Below are 26454 nucleotides of genomic sequence, written 5' to 3'. Positions count from 1 at the left end.
ATGACATGTATAAGGTATACTTGATAATCTGTCTAATGTGCTTTGTCAGTTATAATTTGCTGCATAAAATACATGCATAGCACACTATGTTTTGTTGTGCTCTGATGCCACAGAAAAAAGAGAGGATATAAATGGAAAGTGACAAGCATGAAGCCGTCCAACTGTAGCTACCAGGGTTATCTATCACAGGAGGCACATGCCGATAATTTTAACAACATCCTCTTCAAGGCACAGGCCACTTTTCAATAAGGAGGCAGAATTACTAGCAGCTCAGAGAAACTCTCATCTACCTGCAGACATTTCCATCACAGGAAAAGCTGTCTTCAAGATTTGGACAAACAGGTTATCTTGCTGAGAGGGATGGCTCAGTGCCGAAAACCATAACACTCTGTGCCATGTTTCAGCAATCCCAGCCACTCAAGAAGAACAAGAGAGGGACTCCCCAAAAATCAGCCAGTCTTCAGCACATGGTGTCACTTTAAATTCAGAGGGAGACCATTCTGAGGCAGTAGCTTGAAAGCTAGTTTTATAAAAGTGGAAATCTATTAATGATGCTAGGCTCTTTCTCTGAAGACACATCGTTCATCCTAGACAGAGCTGCATTGAATCGAATCACTGTGCACTGTTAAAAAAAGAAATACCACTTACTACCACTATACGTTTTTTATTGCATTATGTCTGTTTTATACTTTGCTTACAATGCAGTCAATCGTAATTACAGCCAGTCAGCTTTTCAGCTGGCAGTTGTGGTGCAGCACTTCTATTTTTTGATTTTAGCTGATTCATGATAATGTCAGTTTGAGGTGAACATGCATATAAGGCATGAAGGAAAGACTGAGATAACATTTCATGTGAGGGATGAAATAATGGTCTAACTGTGGGAGGTGAGACAACAGAATCAAGTAAAACCCAAGTGCCTCACATAATGAAATACTAGCCTGTGAGACATTTATTGCTGTCAACCTTAAATTATCCATGGAACCATTTGGAAGTCAGTTTTCCGGCCTGTATGAGTAAGGTCATATTTTATAGTCTTCTGCCCCACTTCCTCACTTGGGAATTGAATTTGTTGATATTGTACAGCACATGGGACCTGTATTAAGTTTCCAAACAAACAAATGACATGCTATTATTGGCTACTAGGTCGGGTGTTGGTTATACCACCGTCCTTGTGCTGTGATAGCTGTGCTGTTAGGACAAGGACTCCCTTTGCTATGTAACTGATGGCAATGCGTAAACTACAGAGGCTTTTACTGATCAAAGAAAAGCCCAGTTTGTTATGAAATATGTCTTGGCTTAGTCATGTTTGAGTAATGCTGAGTATTGGCCACCCAAACTGTGTTGGAATCTCATTAGATAAAAAAGACCAGAAAACAAAACAAACCAATTTATGTCTATTATTATTGAGGACAATTCCTATTTAAAATTATGTACTTTACATCATATTTAAATTTACATGCCTGCGTACAATATTTGAATAATCAGACAAGTTAAAGCAACAGCGTACAATTACAAAGTAATAGATCAAGTTTGTGGTCAGTTGAATCACTTTTGAAATCTGGGAGCATTATGTAAATTTTCATGCTCTGAGTCTTGAGTGATACATGCTATTACATATTATGTATGATGTGGAGGATATGACCTCCTAGTGCAGGGAAGAGGGGAGTCTTATAAACAAACGGATATTCATTACTATGTCAAGCATGTTGTATTGCAGTAATGTTGAGCTGCAACTAACGCGACTGTTTGTTATTTGCATCTTGCCCAGCAACTATCATCTTTGCAGTCAAGTCCAATTAACTCCAGTGCAGCCATTTAATAGGACCGCATTTTCTGTATTATTACTTTTTCCGCTTACACTGATACTGGCAGACAGCTATGCATCTTACTAATTATGCATAATTATAAGCGAATTTTACTCCGCAACAGCCACTTGGACAGAGGACAGGTTATTTTCCTTTAACAGCAATGTATGTTTGCTCACTGGCTTTTTACAGAGTAAGTACCCGATAAACTCAGTGTCTTCTTTCAACTACCCTCCTCCTTTCTTCAATTCAAAGGTCTCTGTTTTCTTTTACCCTCATCCATCTCTATCGACTTGATCTGCTTCTGCCTGTCCACATCCCCATTCTGCCTGTTGTCTGATTTTCCCTTCTTTGCAGAAACTAGTGAAATGTTGCAGCTTTTAGCTTCTTTTGTTGTATTGGTCCATAGATGTCCATGACAGCATGAACAGTATGGTTCATCATACTAAATCATACTGAATCATACTGGTTCATCTTGCCGAAAGGACAACACAAATATGCTGAAATAATAAATTAAAAATACAGGTGGGGTGTGAGGGAATGTTTTAGGAATTAGACTCATCTCTGCAACGTCATGCCAAAGGTTTGATTAGGAGCAGCTGGGTGCAAATTGGCATTGCTGTACATCATCATCAGCTGAGCATTAAATACTGAGAAAGGTTTGTCATTAACGTGGCTCTCTGCTGCATCTTCTCAAGGTCACATTCATAGCATGGCTCCATGAGGCACCATGAGGCACTGGCTTTTGCATTATGTTGTCTTAGTGAAGTCATTAACACCAAGTCACCAGGGCGTTTCCCTGTCAGTGGATACACACTGAGGTGGCTATCAGAATTCACATCAGATCAAAGCTCATTGTTTCTGCTTCTGTCTCCATCAGCAACAGGTGCAGCACCAGAATCAGCTAGATACTTTTCATTGCTGCTGCTCTGTTGAAAAGGAGATTAAAGAGATTTTCCATCTTATTGGGTCCTCTTGCGTGGAGAGGCACATCACATTGAAAGCGAGGTGAATGCACACACAACCAATACAACCTGGAAAATGGACGAGACAGGAAATCAAGAGAGAAATCTATTATTCAGTTAGTCGTGGGGGTTGTTTCATTGATAGTATGTTAGATTGATTGCGATGTTCCAGTGAATGTCTGTTGCTGTTGTGTGCTTTATAAAGGTGAACAAATTTTTTACACGGCAAATTTTTTCTGCTCCTGACAAATAACCAATTCCAGTAGAACATTTTACATTCGTTTATATGAGAAAAGAAGCAACACATGTTTTATCACTGATTGCAGATTAACTGTGCAAGAGGTCAGCAAATTAGGCCTAAGGAAGTTGAGGCAAATTCTGATCTTCTGTTGACACAGAGCACAACATAATCAACGAGGCATTCATTTCCCAGAGAACTGATAAACCAGGGAAACCCAGCAGATGAGCGGATGCCCAGGCAGTTTGTCAGCTGTGAAAAGTGAGTCATCGGCCATCTCAGCTGCACATCAGATTTTCATCCTTCTTACCGTCCATGATATATAGCCAAGTTTCAATCCTTCTGACTTCTTTAAAATGTTTATTTGAAAGGTTTTGTACTCAAACCAAAGTAGTAATATCACTATACATGATTCTTAATTTAAAATAAGTATAAAATGAAGCTACAGTATAGCTTTGTGTCTATTAGTGATATGCTCCTTAACTTATCTTAATGTTAAAAGGTGTCAAAAATTTCCAGGACTGTGCAAATAATCCTAACCAATCAAAGCATGCTAATTCTTGCTTGACAAATCCTAACACAACCCTGTCTCACATCAAAATTGGTCCACATTGGACCACAGTGTAAAACAAACAGTCCCACAACATGGGCTGCAAACTTGTGTATGTGTATGTGTTTTTTGTCACCTATTCTTTTCTTTTGGCCTGCACCCACATCACATGACTGTAGTCTCCAGCAGCTAAAACAAAAAATGGCTGACATTCCTTACATTTTCATTCAAAAATCCCATGAATATAGTTTCTGCATTAAAACTAATGCTGATAACATTTCTCGCAAGAATGTTTTTATTTTTATATTCTTGTTTTAGGGAATGTATAAGATGTTCAGTTTTTTAATTACTACAAGCTATTTCCCAGACGATCGTAGGGATGCAACATGGCCTTTCAGTTGCTGTGGTGTTTGCTTTAAATGCTGATTTGGCAAATACCATGTTTTAACATAGTTTTTGCATCAAAATGCAATTTTAAATAATTTCTAGTGTGAAACTTGCACTTTATTTTCACAGCCTTTTCATGATATTTGGTTTATTAGTAACTACAAATATTTTGCCACAATGCTAAAGGTATAAAATGCTTCACCGTCATGGATAACTACATGTGGCAACACCATTTGAACAATCACATTACAAATGCCTAAGTTAAGTCACAATGACATTATATATTTGTTATATAATGTTTATTATATATTATATATTATATGTTTGATTTAATAGAGCTGCATTCCTACAAATGCTGGTCTGCGTATCTACATTGCTACATCTACATGTGCTACCTTACAATACAAATTGTCATTGTCATCACAACTACACCAGCAACCTTCAGCTAATAAAATCTTATTGCCTGTGACTGTAAAAATGAAAAGTCTATTAGAGGCTTAAGATATTTATATGAGAAGTTCCAAAACAGTGCTAATTGTACAACATCCATGCAATATTAAAATCATGAAAACAAAAATCTATACATTTTACTATGCACTAGTGTAATTTTTCTGCATGCAAATAAATGAAATAGTAAGAGCTCTCAAAAGATCTCATGCAGAAAGTTTTAAAATGCCTTATCTTTTATAAGTCCAGCTTATAGGCTATTAAGGTTTACAAAATCCCAGTTATTTACAATACAGTGATACATATGATAATGAAATGAATTCTCCATGGACTGATTTTTATTCAGAGATCAAAGATGAAAAAATAAAACCAAATGCCCAGCAATGGGAAACTGTAGATGACTGCTTTGGATTAATATTTATGGTTCAAATCTAGAATTGAAATTAGAAATTATGACAGCTTTGGTCATATATTTACCATGTAATAACCACGGAAAATCTACAATCCCCAGACCTTTGTAAGCCATAGAGGAAGCCGGCCACCTAACTTTTTCAGGGTCTGCATCAAGGATGGATCAAGATGCAAGGATGGACTCCTCATTCTAGCAGACTCTTTTCTGTCTTATGAGAGTGGACAGACGTTGTGATATGGATGAAGTGCTAAGGCCAATGCTTTGATATTTTTTGTGTTTATAAGCAGGTTTACACTGCTTATAAAGAGTGTGTGTGCGTGTGTATGTGAATATGCATTATGTATGAGTTCCTCGTGTTCCTAAGTTCAGCAGTGTGAGGATATGTGGGTTGAGGCTGAGCCTGCTGCTTCTGGCTCTGATGCTTCTGTATAGTTTCCCTGATGGTATTGTAAAAAGTTTACTGTGACTGGGCTGGTTGGGGATATTGTAGTAGCTTTTTTGATGCAGTTCTTGACAAAACGATTTAAAATTTGGTTTGAAGATCACAGTAAAATTACCAGGGTTGTAATATATGCCACTCTTATGCAGACAGTACAGTGCGTGCATCTGCTTTTTCTTTACGCCTTAGCTGCTGGAGACCAATGCATTCAAGACCACTCACAGCGCACACACAACCATTAGGGTTACACAGGTGAGGAAAATCCATTTGGGGTTCAATCAAGGTAAATATTTTATGCTCTATGCCATAACACTGTAAAGTTAGCAGCTTTATAACTCAACTACATACAACTCCAACCACTCTCCTTTATCCCCCTCAATACGTTTGAGAGCTCTTACTTTCCTTTGAATAGCCTTCACTCCTGCCTCATACTGCAGGATTCTGTATCCCTCAGTGTTGGATGCTGACCAATAGCACAGTCCCTCTCCCTGTAATGCTGATGGAAAGCTTTCGTGAAATCTGCCAGCCATGTGATATTGTGAGTCTGGATCTGTAAGGTTATTTGAAACTAAATAGGGCATAGATCATGCTGCTGTAAAGGCAGGGAGCAGAAAGAAAACAGAGGAGGAACAGTAATGAACGGGGAAAGATATCGAGAGAGAGAGAGAGAGGAATGGGGAAAGTTAAAGTTTTTTTTTAATCCACTGCCATTCTTTAAAGGAACAATAGGGAAAAAATATCCCGAGATGTCATGGACTGGTTTAAGCCTTACTGCTGAAATCCACTGGGATGAAAAATAATCTACACTACTATTTAAATCTTGCCTTTCAAATCAATTCATATGGGTCTCTCAAAATGAGCTGAATTCCATTGGTAAAAAGGATTTTTTATCAGATACCAGTATTTTGAATTGATCATGAATATTCAGACCTCAGCCAGCTTGAACTGACCTTAGGCTCACTGAGTGAAGTGAAATGGTGAGAGCACACCTGTTTGACCGGGCATAAAAATCCACTTTAACACAACATTAGTTTTTGCAAATAAACCAGACAGCACTCTCCTGCAATTCAGCAAAAAGTTGAGTGGACTCTTGATATAGGGATTGTTTAGGTTAATATTTTGTCAAAGCTCTGCAGATTAAAAAAACTTCCTTTTTTTTGCTGCCAAAAGGGAACAGGCCCAATCAATGGAGTGTCTTTAATAGCAGGAGAAGGTGGTGTTTCTGACTCCATTATTCACAGAGAAAATGACCATGAGCATTATTGCACTACACAAATCACCCTGGCAGTTAGCTCAGTTGAGGATGGGGCAGCCAGGCTTGAACGTTTCAGACAAATGAACATATTTCTGAATCTGTCCAAAAATCTAAAATGTCACTCTGTCTCTAGGCATATACACATTTGTCTTCATCTATCATGATGTGTACAGTTTCAGGAGAATGTCGATTAGGGCTGCAGCTAAATATTATTTTTATTATCAGTTAATCTGCTGATTACTTTCTTGATTAAGTGATTAATTGTGATGTAATGTTTTTGTAATGTTGGAATGGCCGTGAGTTGACTAATCGACACAACCAGAAGTTAACTCACAACTCACATTAAATAAGACAAAGCAAAGCAGCGGGTCCTCACATCTGACAAACTGAAATTCAAGAGTTTTTAATTGTCAAACTAATTGGAGATTAAATTTATGTCCATCAACTGATTCATTAGTGGACAAATCATTTTGGCTCCACTAGTGAATAATGGTTAATGAATAAGACATCAGATGTCTGTTTTTAGCTAATCCCATGAATTAAAAAAGGGCACATATTCACATTTACATGAGAAATTAAAAATCCAACATTGCCATACAGCACTCATTGATTGAAACACTATCCATTAGTTCTTTAAAATATTAAGGAGATACATTAATACCACAGTATTGAGGCTGGACGATATGCCCGAAGTAGTAAATCTTTTTTTATTTCTTAATAGATTTCTTTCGGTATGCTAAATGACTCACAATTTCAACTGATTTTGAACTCCATACAAACTGTCCATCCCTCCATTATCGATTACTTTATCTGTATAAGCGTGTCCTATTCAGGGTCATGAGGGTCAACATAGAAGGACATACACAGACAGACAACCATTCACACCTACGGGCAATTCAGAGTCACCAATTAACCTAACTTGCATGTCTTTGGACTGTGGGAGGAAAACCGGAAGACGCGAAAAAACCCCTCACATGCACGATTAAAACATGCAAACTCCACACTGGTTTAAAGGATTTGAACCAGCAACCTTCTAGCTGTTAGGCGGCAGCACTAAACACTTCAGCACTATGCTGCCTCCAGACAAAACATGATTTGTTTTAAAAAATAAAGTTAGGCCTAAGTCCCAGTAAATAGGGCCAACTGTAAAATATTGACTAACAAAAAGGTGGTGAGAGAAAGACACTAGGACTGGATCTGCAATAATACCAAAAGAGTAACACTTAAAAATAGTATCTGTAAATTGGGTGACCATAAGGGCTGGATGACCTACTACACACTGCGCTGTCCCTGAATGTGTTCGATAGCACCATTTTTGATTACATGACTGATACATGACTGTAACTCCGAAGAATTGCTGCCTCTGCCATTTGAGTGTCAGTAGAGAAGGCAATAACTTTTCACATCCATTCAGCTGTTGAGGGCAGTGCTATGGATTTTTCCTATCTTTCAAAAAAAAATTGCCATCTTTTATAGTAGACAAATATTACAAGTTATTAGTTTATCACTGAATCCTAGTTTCCAAGACGTGATTAAAAGTCTGTGATTGCCAGGATCAGCATACCAGATTCTATGGCATTATAATTTTAAGTGTAATATAAATACATGTAGATAAACATCTAGTTGTCAAAAACAGTAAAAGGTAAACTATATTGCAGAACCAAGCCCGTCCATCTCCAATAACTTAAGTTTATTTTCCCTCAATTCACTGGCAAATGACTTGGATTCCAATTACTTATCATGTGTTCCCATCTTGATTTACTGCAAATGAAAAGTGAAAATTGAACTCATGTTAGAGTTTGTTTATTTTTTAACTCCAGGCTACGATGCAAAATTGAGAAATTCTCCCTCTCAGTGCCTTATCAATGTTTGGAGACAGAGGGAGAAATAATCAGCATGTGTGATCACTCATGCACCCAAACATTCTGTGGGTACCTCATAAAGCAGGCAACTAAAGAGCTTACGTGTAGATGCTAAGCCATAACAGTTTCCATGCATACGGTTTGGAGAGGAGGAAGGTAATGAGCCGAATTACTTTGCTAAATGGATGAGCCTGGTGTTCTGGAGTGTAACACTGTGCAGAGGTGACCTCAGGAGGCCCTGCACTTTACTCTGTCTCTATGCTGAAGGCCATTCAGCTGGGATTTTATCAGCAAGGTTAAACTGGGTCTGTCACTGACTGATGGATTACAGGTAACACACTAAGGACAGAAAAACTAGACTAAAATGTCAGTAATGTCAGAAATATGCAAGATACAGGTATATTTATTTTTACATGCGCACAAAAAAATCTTTACTTAATATTGTTGTGAGAACTTCCACCTTCCCAAGGTTACACCAATATACATTTACCCAGAAATATAGGGGCAATAATTCCATTGAAGATATAATTGAGCAGACAAAAGACAGACAGAGATAAAAGCTTGACGAGTGAAGTAGATAAGGGAGAGCATTATCTTCATACTGTAGTGACCAATGTTAGGGTGGAGAGCAAAGCAATCATTGGCTTTCTTTAAAGTCGAATGCTCTGTGGGACACCCACATTAGAGTTTTAAACACAGTTGCACATGATGTATTAAATCTTAAAGATGTGACTTAATTGCAGTTACCCATAAAGACAGATGATTCATCAACAAAGACGTAGATAACATGGCACAGTGGGTAGCAGGCTAATAAAGCTAACACCAAAATCAATCAAGCTGAGTCTTAAGCATGTTGCAAATTTAAAAGTGAATTGTGTGTGTGCAGCAGCAAGATGAAGAGACTGTACAACTTAATCATGTCTCTCATGAAAGCTAAATAATGACTAATGGCAAATTACTTACATTACATTAGGCTTTCAAGGTCTTACATGAGAAAAGTGGTGATTATGTTAATGAAAGCATATTTTCTTTACCAGTGGCATGGAGTTATATTTCTACTCGGAGCCAGACAAAGCAAGGATGGCAGCAGGGGCAAGGGGATGCCAGTTGCACTCAGCATGTGTGTTAGTGCATAAGTTTGTGTGTATTTGTGTGTGTTAACATGTGTTTATCCATTCCTCTGTGTTTATCCTTCCTTTTTATCAGGGTCCGAGCCAAGTGCCTCCAGATGTTGGTGCCATTTGCTCTCCTGCCAATCAAAAGCCACAGCAGATTGCCAGCCCCTCAGAGCCCTGGTTTACAGGCAGCTTACCTGTATGTCAGTATTACTCACATACACACCATGCTCCAACATTATAGTTATACGCTCAAATAACTTCTGGGAGTAAAAACTTTAAAACTGAATCCTTAACATGGCAGTTTTTACAAGGCTTTTATGTTTATGGTTTGGTTATTGATGTGTTGTGCTGAGTGTGTCCTCTTGCACTGCCATCAGAACAATGCAAATTCTTAACAACATTTATTATAATGGAGTAATGCACCTACTACACAGAGTAGGGATGGTTGTAAATATATTTGATTTCTACAGCAAAATAAATGACACCAAAAACAGCTTTAAAAACATTTGTTTGATTTGATGAAAATCTTAAGGATCCTAACTTTCAACAAAATAAAATTTTAAAAAAAGTTTCTCCATACAGAATATGTTCTACACATATGCATTAGAAACACCATAAAACATTATACATTTATCATTGTGAGGGTCAAATGTACTCTTGGAGAAATAATGGCTTTTTTAAAAGGACTGGCATGCTGTTAAATTAAGCATCTACAGGTTACACACCTCTAACACACTAGGGTAATGGAAAACACACCACCAGAGTATGGCAGCAGCTACTGGAACCTTTTTCACACCAATGACCTGCCTTATCCCACACCAAAGGTGAAACAGAAAAGCAGACTAGATGACATAATGACATCATCTTTGACATTTAAACTCATTGAGTTGTTACCCAGAAAAGGCCATTAGGTCACAGCACACGCAACATAGACCCAGTGTATTTTTCATTCATTATATCCCGTCTGGAGACCTGCACTTCATTAGAGGACTTTTATCAACTTCCATCCATCTTGAGGAACTATTTTTTGTTACTCTGTTTTATTTCAAAGCATTGAATTAAAACTAGTTATAAATAAAAAGACAAATTCAGGGAATGACAACAGTGCAACAAACTGCCTTAATGTACGTCATGGAGAAATGCATCCGTCCCAATTGCATTGCTGATTCTGGCACAGATTAGCATAGCCTGTAAAGAATTGCTGATATCACTAAAACAGGCTATACTAATTAAAGCCAGAATCATCAATTCAGATCTTCAGACACCTTGACTCCTAAAAAATGGAGGAGAGGTTTGGTTCCAAGCAAAGTTAAAGTTGGAAACGAATCAAGGGTTAACATCAGAAGGTGAGCAAATGAATGGAGGATCAAAGAAGAGCACATGAGAAGTAGATGCTTCCTTGATATAAAAATGTGAAGAATAGCAAAACTTCAAATGTGGTAAAATACTGTCCATGCATAGCTTGCTGCAAAAGCATTCCCAGTTTCCATCTTCTTAAGAGAAACAGCCAAGGAAATTTTTGGTTTCACATCACTATGTTACAAATCCATTTTCCCACTGTGGGTGATCCATACACAGTTCGCTTAAGTTTAGAGAGATACACGAGCAGGGTCCACGGGACACATGTCCCCTCATTCTATAATTATCTCTATCACAAAGAGGCCATATCAGTAAATACAACAGCACACAATGCATCACATCCAGGACCGGCTTCTCAATGACATTCTGCCTGTAATGAATGGCCTGGTGGAAGAAAAATGAAGGCCGCATAAGAACGAAAAGCAAAAGAGTGGGGGGGATCCTGTTTCTGAGAAAAAGAATAAACAGCTGAGGAAAAAGTAGGAGAGGTGCAATTTAGTAAAAAAGTGATAACAGTGTTTTAAGATAAAGAAAATATACAGTACAGTGCATTCTATTTTAGATCTCGACCCAATAAGAATTGCCCATTGTAGAGTAAGCAAAAAATACTGCAGAAATTTCCAGAGAGGGATACAGCAATAACTAGAAAAGATGGGGAATTAGGAAAAGGCTTTACTGGTTTTGACTCTCAGACCTCTACAGTATGTCAAAGGGATGACATTTTCTCTCTTTGGTTTGGTTTCTTATTTGAAACTTTTTAGAATTAAAAACACAGGCAAGTATGCCCGTTTGTCATTTGTCTAATGAAAAATTGGTTTTCAAGACGTTTCGGCCCGAAGCCTCAATCCCTTACCGTCTAGCTGTCGCTTGGCGAATTTAGAAGCTGTAAAGATGAATCATTTTAATGATACAGACCTGAGACACGGTCTTCAGCAAATACAGCTACAGATTCATCACCACGGCATCATGATGCATTCCTAGATTTCTATCACTGATGTTACAAAGGAAAAATTCCTAAGGGGCTGTGTAAACCAAACAAATGGTATGGCAGAAGGTCAAACGACAAACGTGTGTTTATTCCCTTTTACTGAGTTGCTGGTGGATTTGTTTTGTAATTTGATAGACCTTGGGAGACATTCATATTTGACAACATGAGAAACATGCGTGTCTGAAAAGTGTTTATTTTCCTTTTGATGGTTTTATTTGATATTTTGCTAGTCAACTAATGAATATGTGCACTGTAATTAAAATACAAACTCTTAACTTTAAAAATGTAAGGTACAAGTCGTCTTCTCTTGTGCATCTGGGCTTTATAAGGTTTGGCTTAAACTCAAGGACCAACAAATAAGAATCCCTGCATACTGTTGTCATTTTATCCTACATGTAAGGCTTCAGGGGGATATGAGGACATTTTTATTTTCAATAGTAGCTCTAAGTGAAACACTGACATTGGCATGGTAACATGCTCAAAATGACAAGACAAACATGCTGATGTACAGAGGAGACGTTTTAGTTTTACAGGTATTTGGTCATAACTTTTGAAACAAATAATGTTGCTGGATGGTAACATGAAGGATCAACAAAGTTTATCACTAAAAATTCTTAAGGGAACAGCCATTATCCATTCTTATCCGAACCATATCCTCGGTCCAGTAGGTACCTGCTCCACTTTCTAGTGGGCTTAGATTGAGTTTTTTTTTATGAGATACAATATTGTGGGTCACATCAGATCATCATACAAACTGGTTAGATTTGGACACAAAATGAGATGTTCAGGTTAGAGTAAGACTGGGGAGTTGCGTAAAATACAGAATAAACACTGAATCCCTCACCAGTCCTGACCACCTCCCAACACTTTGTGAACTATGACTTACTTCACCTAATGGAACTCTGGTAGCCTGTTATATTTACTATGGCCACTGCTCCACATGTCTCGCTCATAATAAATATGCCAGTTGGTACCAGGTGACTTGGCAAATCATAGCTATGGGCTGATAACGACTGATTATTCACATTTCAATGTCATGATATTGCAAGAATCAATTTTTGACATCCAGGCAACATTTGTCAGACATGTTCACTCAAAATGGAAACTGGTGCCACAAGAGAGATTATCAGGGACAATAGCTTGATGACATGACTTAATGACATGACTATCTCTGGACTAAAGGGGCAGAGACCCTGTCATGGCTAAAGTAAAATTTCTTTGTGAAAATAAAATTCTGGATTGGCCTTCACAAATTTCAACATTGAATTAGGAAAGAAACTAAATCAAAGCCGGAAGATCATTGACTAAAAGACAACTCAATAATTTCCTTTCTCAAATACGTTGTAACCTAGCAGTGTGTAAACTTGTTCTGGTCAATAACGTTTAGTGCTAAAACAACAGTCTTAGTGTGATGGAGTCATTCTGAGCTAATAAAATGTAATTAAGTCCCTTGATTGGACTGTGCTCGTGCCTTTAAATGGCCTGCTTAAAAACACTTTGTTGTGTTTTAAATTATTTGACTGGGTTGTTCTTGGTAGTTTATTTTGAATGCTTTGAGTTCAGTTCAGAAATATTTCAGAGAGCCTGAAATTTTTTTTTTCCAAATTTCAGCTAAAGCTCCTATAGATAAACAAAAGGCTAGTGCATACATTCAAATCCCTGGAGCATCTAGTGAGAGAAAATAATGTATAGGATGTATTAAATGTTGATGTACAGAGGTTTTAACCAATGCATTCCACATCTACAGAATACCAACTATACTTGTTGACTGAAGTACTGCATGAATTAAAAATCACCACATAAATATATAATTTATGCCACAGGGGAAAAAAGTTGGAAAAACACATCTGGACACTGTTGCCAGCAGGTATGCGACTGTGTGTTCTGGCAGCCGGAGCAGGACAGGAAATAAAACAAGGGAATTAGGTGGAGGGAGGGAAAGAAAGATAAAAATGTGAAAAAATATAAAGAAACATCTGAGTTTTGTCGCCCCTGTTTAGGCGCAATCACCACAAGGTTTTCTCAGTTTAGTAAAGTGCATAATTTCTAGTTAAGCTTTTACAAGCACAATCTAAGAAAACAGATGCCATTATCAGAACATAAAAATGGAGGGAGGCAGTAAAACAGGATGTTAGGACAGCAGTGTCTCACTTTTAGGAGCTAAAATATACCCACACACAAATTGAACAACACTTAACCTGCAGATGGTTAAGTTTTAAAGATATTTGCCTTTAGAGATGGCAAGCTGAAACTGAAAGGGGTTTAAAAAAGGCACTCCAGCTTCATTAGAGCTTAAGAAGGTTGCTTAGAAAGGTGTTATGATGCAGCTATAAATTACAAAGATCATATTCAGGGGTTACGGCAGAAGACTTTTAAAAGGTTCTGTGGGTACACAGTTTTTGTACAGCTCACAGATGCCAATAAGATGTGGTGACAGGACTTTTTATGTTTTCTTGTCTGAATATCAGAATTTGGGAAATAGTCCCAATAGCTCTTATGAGCATAGCTTTATTTACTGTAGGAAAACATTTTGAAATTGCCTATATCATGATTAGAGAGTGCACAGAGAGAAAAGTAGAGAGCTTATGTGCGAACTGGGTGAGAATGAAATTTAAAAGAAGAACCTGCATGGTATAATGAGTTCCTAGACATTATAGGACAGGTACACCAGGGTAAAGATGGTATAGATTAGTGCTGAGCATAGGGTAAGCTTTTTTGCAGGAGGAAAACTCAATCAGAGAAAAGACAGATGGGAGCTGAGGAGCAAACATATTGACAGAAAGAAGGAGCAATTTGAGCCAAAGCCGTCTCTGGATAAGGCCCTCCATGTATGAGCTGCTAAAGTACAGGAAAGAGACTTGGCTTAAGAGATGAGCAATGTGGCGAGAAACCAAATTAGACTCATTACATGCAACATATTATGTGCCATCATCACACCAAAGCCCAATGAGTGAAGGAAAACACTAGAGATCTCTGGAGAATGGAAATGCAATAAAAAAAAAAAAATCAACTGTTATTGCTAAATACTAAAAAAGAATAATAATAATTGTGGAAAAAGTTGCCACTATCGATGTCTGCTAGTGAAGAAAGGTACCAAATAAACTCAGTGCCCCTGGTTTGAGTCCCGGCCTGGAGGACCTTTATTGCATGTCGTAATTCTGCCTCTCTCCAACCTGATATCATGTCTGTCTACATTGTCGATAGAAGAAACAAAACCCCCAAAAGTAAGTTTAAAAAGTAACAGGGAACTTATTAGATGTTTTAGTATAAAATACTTTATATGTTTTATCCCAAAATAAAAACAACAGTGGATAAATATAAATCATCTTTTACTCACTTTATGTCACCAACTTTACTATTATAAAATGACAAAGTATAAATGTCTGAGTATTTGTCTTGTGTACTTTGGTAGGAATGATAGTATTCAGTCTTGATCTGGGCTCTGACTCAGAATAAAGAGTCGTCAGAAACAATGTCACAGCTTTGGGTCTGCAGAGCTGCAAGATGGTACTTTTCCTTCCCTTAACACCCACGACTCCTTCAGTGTGTCCCCAGAGGCTCGAGCTCATACCCCACGGTCGATTCGTATCGGTACCCCTACGATTACAAAGTTCATCACTGTCCCCTGAAGCAACCGTGACATATGACACATACATAAACAGCACGAAACAGAATATACTGGGAAAGACAGCAAACTCGATGAATGTGGGAATTTTCTGGCTACAGATGACACTCATAGATAACAAGTCAAATGCTTTTTTTACAGTGTGTTGGGGTTAGACTTGATATTCGTGGTACACTGACATGTATTTAAAGTTATTCTCTTTGTAATTGTTTTTAATTTTACGACTGCTGGAATTGCTAATGATTAGTTTAGTAGTTGTTGGTGGAAGCCTAGAATGTAGAAATTCCCTTTAGAACAAATTGTTCTGTCAAACAAGTGTAAAGTGTTCTACTAATTATAGCTTACACGTGGAACTCAGGAATCAGCATGTGGTAAATATTAAATTACAGGATTGGGCCAAAAAAGACAACAAGTACATTCCTAGAAAACACACTTTGCTGGTAACACTTGAACCCGAAAAACTATTAAGAAAGTGACCGTGTCATCTTGGCACAGTTGAAGAGTTTTCAAGGGCATTCAAAATAGACATTACATGTTCTATAAAATTCGTAATCCTTTTACAGTTAAATGTGTGTTTGTATCCATGTGCATGTTAATACACTTGTTAGATTAGAGATTTCCTGACTGAGTCAAAGATTATTCTGTAATTGCAAGTATGAGCCCCTGAGAACTGCAGCTGAATACCAACTAGTTTTTTTTTTCATAATGTTTGAAGTATTATAATCCTGCTGCATAATGAAGTCCCACTGGACTGGTTTTCCTCACTGTAACTCACCCTTTGTTCTCACAAATACTCCATCAGTTCAACTTTTACATGGTTGGGATATCCAGCGAGAGACACAAAGACAGATTACGGCACAGATTGTCAGAATACTACAGCTTGCTACATTACTCGTAAGTAGATCAAATGCCAAATATACTGTAGGCCTAAGTAGTTAAGTAACTTAAATATAATCTGTGCAGTAAATCTATACTACAGCAATGAGCAAAAAACACAGTTTTTCCCTCTTGCACAACTTGAGGATTTTTTATAGTGTGCCAGCAGAGTCCAGGAGAAATTGCTACTGCTGAAGTTCAGGTCTCAGCACATATAAGAGCCACTTGATTTAATTCTGCACGGGATAAGCCTTTTTGGACTGATGATAAACTATGCACCTATGCAGGAATTTACAGTTTGAGCTAGATACTCTGTGCAGTGTGATTTTACAGTAAAACCAGAAAGGAAAAAAAAATGTTGATGCAGGGATTTCATGTTATTACTTTATTTGCTAACACATTACTAAACTTTCTTCAGTTATTTATACATTATACAATGAACATTCTGTAGTTTCCAGAATGTCACTACACTCCTGTACAGACAGAAATTTTCCTGAGACCTCTTTGTGAATTCTGGATAAACTAAGTTCTAAAAAGAGAATATCAAAGTCAAAATCAATGATTACAATCTGCAAGTAAAAACTATGAATGTCCAATAGAAATCTAGCAATGAAACAAATATCTGAAACAGATAAGACAGAGCAAACATAGGGAAACAGATTACTTTAGACAGGTAATCATATTCTAAGAAATGAGCTGACAAAAATTGTTTATTTGTGGCTTCCTACACTCTCGCCCAAATGTGCTCATCCATATCGCTTGTATAACACTGTTGGTGCCTCCTGTTACCACGAACCCAAATTAAATGCATGCTGACTGAATTCTATCCAATGCTCTGGTGCTCTTAACCTCTTCTGCCGTTGTGCCCTCACTCACTGATACACCAGGCGACAGACTTAAACTCAATGAACTCTGAGCAGAATAGCAGCATTTGTACTGTGCATATGCAGTGTTTCCTCCATGACAAATGACACCGGCTGTTGGCCAGATCATTTTTTTTTCATTCATGTTTGCTTGTTTGTAATGTTTTTTTGTGTCAGTTTCACTTACAGAAATTGCACTGATTATAGCCTGAGGTCCTCTACTTTCAAATGAAAGCAAGTATGCTATCAATCATCACCTCAATGCAAGAACTGATTTCCATAAAGAGGCACTAATGCCAAAGGCTATTTCACTTACTACTAATTTTTCAGGAGAGTTGAGGGTAATATTTTATCACAGAAAATAATTCCATTTTATATTATTAGCCAGATGTCAGTTACACTCAGGAGTTGGATTTTATTACTTTCAAACAAGTTTATAGTTCCATAAATCCTTCCATTTGTTTTTATTCAGAAAACAAAAAATAATAGGATTTCAAAAGCTGTTTATGCATTGTCCAGATGACTAATAAATCTCAATATTTCACAGCAAGTGTTTGGTCAGCCCTTTGCATGTGCAGTAAGCAGGAAGATAAGTATTCAGAGCATACCTCTACTTATCTGTGACTGCTTATCCTAAACAGGGTCGTGGGGGGGCTGGAGCCTATACAACCTGTCTTTGGGTGAGAGGTGGGGTCCACCCACACAGACAGACAACCATTCACACGTACACGCAATTTAGAGTTACCAGTTAAAATAGCATGCATGTCTTTGGACTGTGAGAGGAAACCAGAGGACCCGGAGGAAACCCACACAAGCACCGGGAGGACATGCAAACTCCACACAGAAAGGCCACAGCCAGCAAGGAATTCAAACCGGAGACTTTCTGGCTGTGAGGCGGCAGCGCTAACAACTCGACCACTGTGCTACTTAGATGATTTCAAGTAAAAGTATCAAAAGTATCATACCACAGTGTGGAAATACTCAGTTGCAAGTAAAATTCTTGCTTTCCAAATGTTATTTAAGTAACAAAATACTTCATATGTTAAAAGTACTCTTTGTGCAGATTGGTTCATTTCAAATCAATGAATATTATATTATTAGATTAAAACGTCACTTTGAATATTGTGTTCTAATGCTGTTTTGATGATTACATGTTTCACTTTACACATGACCAAGTAGGTTGTGAGTTTGCCAATTGTTCTGTAATTATCTGAATCTGAGAATTAACTAGTAAGTACTGCTGTCAAATAAATGTAGTGGTGCCTCTGAAATGTAGTTGTATGTAGCAGAAAATGTAAATACTTAAATAAGGTGGCACAGTAATTAAACAAAGTAAATGTAGGTAGTTACTTTACAGCAAAGGCATTAAGTGTAGCATTTTTCACACACCAGAAAGTAACATCTGCCGGTAGGTCACAGGTGCAAACCCAGGACGTTCAACCAAAATCCCAGCTACTAGGATGCTACAGTTTTTGTGCGTTACCATTTCAGTTGCCTAGGAACTGCCTGTCCCCCTCCTGTGGTGCTAATACTTTGCCTTCAATGACATTTCTTATTTTAAAATCGAACCACTTGTTTCAATCAGACCACACATATGCTGTGTTCGTGCAGCACAGCTGACATTTTCTCAAGCACTTTATTTCTCTAGGCCCCTAATCATATTACACGTTATTACACATCAGACATATTATTAGAAGCAGAGCAGTGGTATTATTGTTGGCGTTATGGTATTGTGGCTGTTGTTGTCAGGGATAATTACTATGTTTGTTTATTTTTCTGTTCTTGTATGCGCTGATATTTAGTTTGCACAGGAAATAACTTAGATATGGTTTGCATGCACTGCTGAGGACTGCTGCCCTATATCGGACTTATGTTAATAACTAACTGCCCTGGATGTGAGACATTTTTTTCCCTATATTTGTCTTATTGTCAAAAAACACCATAAAAAGACAAAAGAAAAAAGAGAGGAGGGCTCGCTGTGTTACTTTTGGTTACTTAATGAATTAAATTTGAAAAAGTACGTATACTGCCTGACATATCTTATGCTTCTGTACTTTGATGTTGACATCCAATGTTGCCCAAAAACTATAAACAATTTAAAATAAATCCATCCGCTACAACTAGCCCTGGCTACCATGTTCCCTCACTATGATTTTCATCAGGAAGGAGTCTGTGTTAAGTCAATCTCACGTAACCCATCCTGCTGCAAGTGATTTCATTACTAGAACTATTACAACTATGTAGATCTATAAGACTTTAAGTTACCATTTACTCTTTGCTTTTTATTAACAGCTTCAGCCTCATATCTGAATGAGGTCATATACAGTATCAGGCTTAACAGCAAGAGCATGTTATCAGTCCCTTGTGTACACACCATCAGAAAAGCAGTGGGTAGGATGTGTCAATGTAAAAGGCAAATAGACAATTAAAGTGTTTGATTACTAATCAATACCCATCACCATATCTATTTCATACACATGTTCATTCACACAAACACACACACACACATGCAGCACAACTTGGAGTATTTTGTGCTGAGGCTTATTGATCCTATTGAAGGATATTTTAAACAAAATACCAATTTATACTTTGGTCATTAAAGAGAAACCTATATCTCTAATTAAAAAAGAAAGATTTTTTCACTTGAAAGGTTATCTCCTTCAAGTCCAAAGGAGAAATGGCAATTCTTAAGTCAATTAATCCTTCAGAAAGACATAAAAAAATAATCACAAATGCAGCAGAAACAATAGCAGGGAAAAGTAGTACATTAGATAATGTGTTCTGTCTTATAGTACTTAATTTAAAATGTCTAACGTGAAGTGGCTTAGGGGTGTACATCCTGCCAACCGCAGACAGAAAATGAGAGGATGGGTTATGGTCTCATTTGTAAATAAGAGAGATTGTCTGACTCTTAACTCACCAAATGTTTTGGGGAGGTGGAGCTTCTCAAGGTCACCTTTTGGCAGAGTGCCTTTTGGTGTTCATTCTGTCGACTTGGGGCGCAAGATTATCCTCCTCCGGCCGGATCATGACGTCTGAGAGGCAGACATGGAGCAAGAGTAGAAGGAGAGCAAAAGAGAGTGAATTAAAGAGGACCTGTCTGAATTAGGAAGTGGAATGCGTATTAACACATTGACTTTTTCAGGCAGTATTTTAATTGGAGGGTGAGCTTCAGCTGGCAAAGACTATTAATACAAAATCAGCCAAAATGACTGCTCTCTCTCTCTCCAGAATGTCTTTCCACTCTAAGCAAATCAAACATCTTTATTTAACAAATTAATTTAATTTAATTTCATGAGTGTCACTTACAAATAGACTATATTTTTGTCAGTAATGTGCAACAGTGGTAAAATCGTATGTTTTATATGTTTTAATCAAGGAACTACTCGAGAAGTGAAGCTACTATTCCCCACTGGATAATATCTGTCAAACGGAAGAATGGCATGTCTTCATGTCTAGGGAAGTGTTCATGCCTTATATAGTCCTGGTGTAGTAGAGTTGCCTGTTGCACATAGCTGGATCTAGCCAGGGGCTAAGGAAGCAGACCTTATGAGAGCTCATTAAAACAGTCTTCATGTCTTAAGAGACAAATGTGAATGCAATCCAAAAAAAAAAAAAAAGAGCTTGCCATTAAAAATAATCTGAAGTAATGGAGCAATTCCCAGACTGAAAAAAACATTAACAACAGAAGTCATAACTGGCCTGGATAGGTAAATGAAAAGGCCAGTGGAGGATGGTCACAGCAGTGTAATATTTAAACAATTCATAAACACCTTTCCAATTCTAGCATAAATGATGGCGCTGCTCTGCTTTTCCTGTTACATTTACAAATTACACATCAAAGGTCAATCGAAGCAACATGTCTCCTCTAATGGGAAGTTGCATGTCATTTATAGAGGAGGAATATTCTGTTGGCATCTCATCTTAGTAACACTGACATTTTCACTGGCTGCATGAAGAAGAGCACATACATTTAAACAAAAGTCCACAATTATTTATTTTTAATTTGCATTGTAACAAGGTGGAGTACTTCAGCCTAATACTGACAACTTCATTTGGCCTATCTGCTCTGATTTAGCTCAGTCTGCAGGGGCATTCTGAAGTGAGCCATTGAGAAGACTGAACAAGACAAATACCATTGTCAAGTTTCCACTTTAAATCTAAATGGGAGGGGGCACAGTGTTATGAATTGGTAATTATCCTGAGAGACAATGTGAATGCACAATAGCTTATTACCAATCCAAAACAGAATTGTATCATACTGTACATGTGAGGGCCACTCCAACAGATAAATGGTCAACTAATTATATAAGCTTGGGTTTTCAGTCTCACTGCAATTTAGTCAGGAGGAGAAAATCTTAAAAGACTCTTTTATAAAAGGCAACTGTGAGTGAGAAAAGTGAAAAGATTATTATTTCAAAAAACTCTACCACTCTAAGACAGTTGATTCTCATTTTAGCCTCACTCTAGTTTCTATTGTGTCTAATTTTTCAGACTTAAAGAAGAGAAAAGGGAGATGTTTTTTTTTCTCTTTTGGAGAAAAAAAATAAGTAATAGTGGAGAATTTAGTCCCAACATATTAACAATATTTAGATAACGTAGTATAGTATAATATGGCAGACCTGCAATTAATCCTTTAATTCATGAGCAATATAATGTTTAATTTTGTGTTGCCTTTTTTTTATTTTAGAGAAGAAACTACAATTAAACTACAATTTTCCTAAATCATAATTTTGTTTCAAAGCAGCAAATTAGCAAGCTAATAGCATTAAGGTAAGGTATTAAGGTATTAAGGTATATTTTCAGATTTGTGATAATGTGGAAATTTCAGCTATTTTGCACAAGCTATTTGTAAACTAGTACCTTGTTTCAAAATTGTATTTAATAAATTTAGGTTGCACCAGTTGTTGCTCCTTAATTGTATCACCTGTTAGAGACCATTTTGATTATTATTAGCAAGTAAATATTACAAAGTAGTAACTAATACAAAGCAGTTAACTAACCATTGTAATAGTTAGTTTTAGTGCAACAAGTTTTATCATGACATGCAAAATAACTATTGTAAACTCTGCAAAATGTAAACTTATAAAGCACAACTGGCTCTTGGAGGAGATTTGAACCTCTGCACACATTAATCAAGTGTAAAACCGGCGGATGACTTTGTACATATATAAACAGGGCAGTTGCCTCAGAACAACAGAGGGGAGTGACAATTGCAATACGTGGGCAAATTTTTCCCTCCTAAATGTTTCTCCTTATATCGCCTAACTACTGTATGGTCCATTACAGTAGAGATCTACTATCAAAGTTCCACATGGATTGGCCAAAAGTACATTGATATCTCGTCTCACTGACTGTATATCCTTTACATTGAGTCCAACACGGCAAGAGCAACCACACAGGCCCTAAAATCAGTCGTTGATTTATGTGTAAAGGGATTGATGTTACACAAGTCAACTGTCTATTCTCAGGTTGATTTAGGAGATGTGGTTACTTATGGGGCAGGATAAAAAACAAGGTAACAACTTTTTAAAAGCTTCAGCAAAAGGCAAGATATGTGTAGTAAAACTGTAGTATTTCTGATGTCAACATGTTAAACTTGCAGCAAGTTTAAGATTGTGTCTAAAGTTGATGCGAATGTTACAAATAACAAATGGACATCACCTGTCTTTTTGTTTGATCGAGTGTCTTACAGTGGCTTTTTTTGATGAGGTGATTGTGTGGAAGAGTGTATATTGTCTCCAGCTTCAACGGAGCATACAGGAATGTGTAGGAGGAACTCAGTTTGTGTGTATGTGTGCGATAGATAGATAGAAGCAAAATAAAGAGATGGACATACAGACAAAAAAGACAGACAGAAAAGGACAGACAGTGTGTTTTTCTTATGGTTGAACCACAGTTGAGATTCAGCCAAGGTCATCCTCTTACTTATGACACACATGGAGCCAGACCGAGCCTCTCACTTGGACGCTCTCCATCTGCTCCCACTGATAAGACTGGCTACTTTGTGTGCAGCAGACAGACAGAGCAGCTCTGTATTGTGTGGATATAGTGTGATTAAAACACATTCAGATTCTCTTGGATTGCAACGCACCAGACAGTACAATATACTGTATGTCATTAAAAAGAATCTAAAGAAGGGCTTCAATTTTTAGTTCAGAGATATCTACCACTGTTCATGTCTAAAGTTAAGACTTCTCTAATGCATATTTATGTCATTTCCAGCTGTAGTGCATTGTAATAGGGGGGCAGTGATTGCTGGGAAACTAACTAATTGTTTCAAAACTATTATTATAGAGAGAAAATAATAGAAATTTCTGGCTGGTCAGTGATGTTACAGTCAGGATTTGTCTTTAAAGCTACTGTTGTGTAAGAGAGCCACGGGAATTTGAAATAAAGGCGTGGTTAAGGAAGTCCATTCTAAATAAAAAAAACTGCTTGGGTGACACATTAAAAGAGATAAGATAGGCAGCAAGTTGGTGCCAGTCTTAGACAAATGCGTGATGATAATATTACGCATTGTTTAACAAAGTGGCAATAAAGTAATGAGGACTCATATTTGCTGTACAGGGAGGATGGTTTGTTTTTGCAAACAATTATAATGTTCTAGCAGCGCTCTGCAGATTAGAGTCACGTGTGTCTACTGCACATGTCACGGTTTTCTTTACTTTTACTTCCTGCTCCTGGCTTTTATTTTGTTATCCCTCAGCACCACTTCCCTGTTAGTTTCTTTAGCTTCTGTTTCTTCACCTGTGCCCTCTTGTACTTATACCCAGCTCTCCCCACCGCTGGTGCTGCCAGATTGTCTCTCCTCGTCCCTAAATCCTTCCATGGACTGTCAATACGTTTTGACCCGGTCTCCCCGTTGTGCGTTTCCCCAGTGCTCAGTTTGGTTTTCTATTTGTTTCACTCAGTTTCAGTGTAGGTTTTTGTTCTGTCCGCTTGTTAGGTCCAGGTTTTGTGTTTGTCTGGTTGTCCCTGTTTTCCTCTCCCTAGTTTCTTAGTTAGTTCCCTTGCTTTCCCGGTATGGTTATAATTAAGTTTACTCCCCTTCTCCAGCGTGTTTAAGTTTTCAGTCTGTTTAACCCAGTTTGTGTTGTTTGCACTACATGTGTTTTTCCCGCCCTCCTTATGGATTGATTTTTGTTTGCCTTTTTTTAAAATAAACCTTAATTAACCATAACACCTTCCTCTGCCATCTCCTCTTTTTGAGTCCTGCTCCAATTAAATATACACTACAAAATGTGTGACAGAACACGGCCTTTAGTTACTATATCAAAACAATTAATTACATTGTAAAATCACAGACGTTGACATCAAAGTGACCACAGGCACTGCTTTCATTTTTAAACTATTAACACTACTAAACCAAGTCAGCTTTTGTGATGTCTGCTAAAACTACCTTTTCTACACGCTCAGTGGTTTTACAAAAAGGATAAATCCAAAATGTTAAACAAATGGCCAATCTCTAGGCGAGCCACTGCGAAGATGGGAGGTTCATGGACTGTTCACCATAACTACAGCTGATGATCTCAACATGTGAGGTGTCCTGTTAAATGAGCATTAGCCCAAGGAGGTGGACCAATTGGCAGGAAGAGAGTGAATTTGTTGGGAAACGGATGGATCAAAAGCCGCTATTATAAACCCCATGAGGCTGTAAACAAAGGAATGGTGAAGATGAAAATGAGAGACGAGATAGCATGAAATAACGACCTCATAAAATGAACCATGGGACATGACTTTTAAAAGCCTCGAGAGCATCAATCAATTTTCTCTTAAAAAAAAAAAACTAAATCAATGAATCGAGATTTACATTTCCCTGCAGTGAAAGTGGAAACTTTAAAAACAAAGTACAACTGTGAAACTCAGATGTCTGTCAGGAACTTATTTAAACACAGGCCGATTTTATTGCCTCTGTCTCAGGAAGATAAAACAGTCAGATATGTCTCACTGCTATTGGCTGTGTATTCTCATGGTTAAAAAGAAGGGAGACACAGGAGAAAAACAGCGAGGCCTTGAAAATTTGCCAAAAAGCAAAGAATTCTTGGCGTTTCACATCTAAAGAGTTCTGCACAGTTCCGGTGTCACCGCCAATTTCAAGACAGATTCAAGATTAATTTAATCTTTGTTTTCAGACATATCAGTACTAATGGCAGTGGGTCTTCGTGACCTCACAGATGAAAATTCCCAGATTCCAAGTTAGATTCCAAACTAGCAAACATGAACATAAACAATGCTTTCTTTCTTTTTTAAGGCTGGAAAAATGTAATACATTTGTTTGTTTACAAGGAAACCTAACTTTGCATCTCCAAAAGTATTGGAGCAGCAAGGCTATTTGGATTTAGGATCAAAAGATGGATCCCAGACTACAGTTCAGAAGTTCAGACTACATTTTGATGGTATTTACACCTCAATATGTCTTATGCTTGCATGGCTGCTTCGGAAACAGACTCATTCTTCATTGATGATTTTAGTCACGATTATAATTCAGAGGTGTACACAAACACTTTGCAACTTACAGAGAAATGCATCTAAACTAACTGGAGGGAGCCTCATTATCATACATTTCACCTGCTTAGGATGACGGGATCTTGATTTAGTTTTATATTTAGTTTTTATTTATGTTGGACCCTTTTTCTCTTGATTTTGGATTTTCTGTAACTATTCATCTGCCTCTCACACACACAGTTACTTGCTCTAGGCCACAAATACTCTGTCCCAGCTTCGCCCCCTCACCATAATTACTTCTACTTTCTTCCAAACCTTACACACCTGATTTCTCTTTGTAATTAGTCCTCCCAGTATAATAACATATATATAACAGTCTAGCCATTTTCTTGTGTAGTTCCCCTGTGATGGACTGCTTGCCTGGTTTATAGGCTCTGTTTCTACACTATGGCCCTGGAAAATCTGCTGCTTGGACTGATTACTAGTTTATTTTTCCCTGCATGGTCTCTGATTGTGCCTGCCCATCAGCAACTGCTCCATTGCATAGTACGCTTGTAGTTCATTAATAAACTGTTAACTCCACCTGCCAGTCTATTGGGTTTTTCTGCCCTTGGGTCTTTCTGTTATTTCTGCCTGGTCGTCTCTTACTAGAGATGTGACGGAAGAGTATTCATTCTAATACTTTTGGAGGGAACCATATCATGATTATGGTTTTGGCAACAATGAGCCTGTGGTGCAGGTAATACCAATTACAAAATAATAGCTAATAGATTGTGTGCACAGTCAACGGCTCTTGAAATGGTCTGTAATACCTGTT

General features: G+C 37.6%; 1 protein-coding gene across 2 annotated transcripts in view; it reads right to left on the bottom strand.

Annotated features, from left to right (window-relative positions):
• Positions 1-26454, bottom strand: part of chrm3a (cholinergic receptor, muscarinic 3a) — an 80568-nt gene that overhangs the window by 32387 nt on the left and 21727 nt on the right. The window contains exon 2 of one of the 2 annotated variants that reach the window (XM_067516771.1): positions 20110-20224. The exons of the other annotated variant lie outside the window; for it this stretch is intronic. The gene's annotated coding sequence lies outside the window, so the exon portion shown is untranslated. The remainder of the gene's footprint in view (positions 1-20109; positions 20225-26454) is intronic. 2 annotated transcript variants of the gene reach the window in all.

This window comes from Channa argus, chromosome 1, assembly GCF_033026475.1.
Source record: "Channa argus isolate prfri chromosome 1, Channa argus male v1.0, whole genome shotgun sequence".
NCBI lineage: Eukaryota > Metazoa > Chordata > Actinopteri > Anabantiformes > Channidae > Channa > Channa argus.
This window is presented reverse-complemented; position numbering and strand designations above follow the sequence as displayed.